The following is a 3986-nucleotide window of genomic DNA, read 5'->3' on the forward strand; positions in this document are numbered from 1 at the left end:
GGGGTCAATACGAGTTGGTTACATCCGCAGATATGTTTACTTTTGTCTCGTCGCATCAGGCTGGTAATTAGGACGGCATGCTCTATCTGTCCTTGCTACAAGCAAGTTCCAGTTAAAACTTGTTCTTGAGACACAGCTTGCTGGATCATTATTTTTATCTCCCAGCGTTACAGTTTTACTAAGTTGCTAATCATTAAGAAAATTTAAAAGACCGAGTCATACTTATTAGCTAAATGGTCGTTGCACTTTAGTTAACATGCGAAATATGTTCCCATACTGGAGCTGGCTAATAACGCTATATAATTAATAATCCCCGAGAAAGCATCTTGTCAGCAAGAGCTTTGACGGTGTTTTCCTAATGTGCTGAGATGACAGCCATTAAGACTTTCCTGTTGTGTCAGACAAATGGCTAACGATACCTAGTTTCCCACTCTCTAGGCATAATTTTAAAATTAGTTTGACTTCCCTAATCCAATAAACTCAGGACATTTGGCCCCATTAACACTTTCCACACTAATTTATCACAGATTTTTCTGCCTCACTTCCACTTGTTTTTCATCGCTGAGAAACGCTACCCTCCACCTCCCGAGTCGAACAGCTGACGAGGATGAAGCTGAACCAGGGACCAACGGGTCTGCAGGGACCAAGCCTTCGAGGTACGTTGCATTTTCCGAGGTGCTCAATATCCTTATCTTTCACTGAAATCTATGGGAGGCGAGGAATTAGAAGGCAGATCAGGTCTGGATCCAACAGCACGTGTAAGCATGAGGTTTAATTTAAGGTAACTGAGCTTGAGTGTTTCACTAAATCCTGAAGCAACGCTGGCAAATTTTACCCAGAGGCACAGCCTGAATAAGCGGTGCTGAAAGGGAAGGAATCTCTTCCCCAGCAGTAAGTCCTGGCTGGAGATCAGTGGACCTTAAATTTTACAGGCTGCAGATGTAACTGCAGACCCGAGGCTTGGGCAGTGCCTTGCAGGTTTGCCCCCCTGTACTCTGTTCAGGACAGAGAGCGGCTCTCGTTACTATGAAAAGCATCAAAGCATCAGGGCCCCCCCTGTCATGGGTGGGATATCACTGGTTTAGCACTGTCGCAGCCGCAGGAGGAGGAGGGAACGGCCGGAGTTACTCCATGCTTTCCCTTTTCCTAGTGGGAATTGCAGTGGTTCCCACTAGGCTCAACGTCTCTGCGCTCTCACCGCTTGCCTCCCATGTCCAGCGTGTGCCCAGGGTAATTCCCCGGGTAATTCAGACAGGGCGGCTGTCTGCGCACACCTCATCCGACCACGTTTGGCTGGCTGGGCGGTTGTGTGGACCACCAAAGAGGTAAGGGTGACCACGGAGCAGGTACTGCAGTAGTTTTTAAGCATCCCAGGGCATGCAGCCCCTGTTAATTGTAGGAACCATCCAGCATGCCAGAATCCCATTCTCAAGGCTGCTGCAAATGCAAGGTGAGCCACCGGCACCACATTCGGTCTTTGTAGGAAGCAGAGTGCCAGGATTAAAGCAGTGACTGCTGCAGAGTGGTGTTCCCGTGGCAAGGTCGCTGCAGAGGCTCTTTAATCCAGTTCATGCTACAGGGAAAGATTCAGCGCAGGAGCTCAGAGGGTCTGCTGAGCACGGCACTGTCCTGCGCAGGCGGGGATCATCAGTCCCCAGCCCTTCTCATGTCCTCCTGCTCGAGGCTGTGCCCAGAAGCCGGTATGAACCCTCACCCCCGAGCATCAGGACATGTTGGCGGGATCCCAGGTTAAGACAGCTCAGCAGTTCAAAACGGAGACACTTGCTCAAGTTGGAATAGGGTTGTTTACACCGCTTTTGCTCATTTATAATCTTGTGACCTGAACCACGTCTTGCTGAATGAGCCTCCTGCTACTTTCCAACCTGGCTTACCCAGCGCTGAGGGGAGCGATGCTGGGTAAACTGCTCACCGCTGCTCTGCGACTGGCCCTCTCTCAGCGAGGCTGCAGGGCTTTCCGTCCTCCGGCACCCAGGCCACCACCCCTGGGTGTCCCAGGACACGGCTGCCCTCCTCAATGTTCTCCCAGAGAGGTTCCTCCCAGAAGCTAGCGATGCACCAGGCAAGCAGCTGGAGCGAGGAGGCAGCGTCCATTCGGCTGCACCCACGGCTCATGTTGGTGTGAACACCACCTCCTGCACCCTGGTGGGTTTGCAGGAAGCGAGCTGGGAGGTTTCCCCCAGTGCTGGCTGAAATGCACGCTCTCGAGGCAAGGCTTTAATGAGGCGCTTTAGGGAGTCAGACATTTCTCCAGAACGTAACCGAGAACAGATACGACTCGCTCACCTTAAACCTTCCAAAAGTTCTCTAACTCCCATCATTTCTGCAGAGCAATTCATATACAGACTTAGCTAGCAGAACCAAAGCTTGGGAACGTACGGAGTCTACTCGGAAGAAAAGATGTGTCTGTGTTCCGGCTGCGCAACGCTCTACACACACAGGCACAAAAGGAAATACATTTAAACATGAAAGGCCATGGTATTTACAAACATGCTTTGAAATCGAATTGCTATTGTTGTATAGAAAAGCGGGATAATCACATTAGTGATTAGTGACTGTCAAGAAACACATTTTGGAAGTCAAATGATCCAGACAACGGACCGATGCCTGCAAGCCATGACCGATGGAGCTGATTTCCAATTTTTGTATTGAATCTCTGGTAAAGGCTGCCTTGGAATATTTGTGTCTCAAAAATAAGTATCATCTACAGCTGCACTTCAGCAAAAAGGCTTGGTTTAGTACAGAAGATCTCAAGTCACACAAAATTACTCTGTTAGTTGTGGAAAATCAACCAAATTTATTATCTGATACTTGAAAAAAGAAATTATCATTAGTGCTTAGCCCCAGACTGCCCTGGTTTGGGCTCAGAATATTTGGTAGCGCTCTCACAAAGTATTTTATTAAAAGAAAAAAAAAAAGCCCTAGAGCATGTGCAACCAGTCATACACTTGCAGGTAAGCAAATGCACATTGCACATGTAAAAACACTTTAACAGAATGCCCCAGGCTCTGCTTATCAACTGACACAGAAGAACAATGGGCAGTTCCCCAGGGCAATGTGTATCATCCCTAGAGCGGGCTGGGTGAGGCAGCACCCACCCAAGACCCTGCTGACAGAAGAGAGCCACCGTCTGGACCTGCTGGAGCATTATACATGGGCCTTGTGTAAACAAAAGCCAAACCTATCTCCTTGGGTACACGCTGTACAATTTGGAGTGGGATCCACAGGCAAACAGATGACACGGATTAATGTGAATTAAATAAAAGAGCCCTTAGAAACTGTTTAAAAATGTGACTTTAAAACTAGCCCCTGTAGCCATCCCACCGGAACAGAGACAGTAAGCTCAGGATCTTGGGGCAGAACACGCAGGACAGCACCCTGAAGCCCATGGTGCTGATGGCGGAGGCCAGCTCTGACAACGCTGCCACACATGCTGCCAAATTTCTGCATTTTTCTGTTTGTCTGGTGTTTAAAATAGGTGATCTCTGTGTCACTGGGCCCCATCCACTGGCAGGTCCACAACACGGTCTTCAGGTGAATTCAATCAAACAGCTGAAGGGGTTATGGCACCTGACTTGTGAGAGTTTTTAACAAAAACAACCATTTGGCCTTGTTTCGCTCAGGATCCATCTGTCTGGCCTGGTCCATCGCCACACACCTCTCCTCAGGCTGCACAGGGGGCCGATGCCGGAGGCTGACGAGGGCTGTGCCGTTAGCGTTGCGGGTAAGGGGTAGGGCATGGAGCCACTTGCATCTCATGTCCACTAACGACACCGAACTTTCACTGTGGCTTCCAGGCATTTTCAGGGCCCTTCTGACCGATGACTGCGCCCGTGCACGGCCTTGTTTCTGACCATTCTGAAAGGGGAAACACGAAGCGGACAACGACCGAGCTCTGCGCTGGCAGTTACCCACATCTCATGAGGAAGCCTCATTCCCGCCAGCCCCTGGCAACACCCATTCCTCCT

Source organism: Egretta garzetta, unplaced genomic scaffold, assembly GCF_000687185.1.
Source record: "Egretta garzetta isolate BGI_Z169 unplaced genomic scaffold, ASM68718v1 scaffold638, whole genome shotgun sequence".
NCBI lineage: Eukaryota > Metazoa > Chordata > Aves > Pelecaniformes > Ardeidae > Egretta > Egretta garzetta.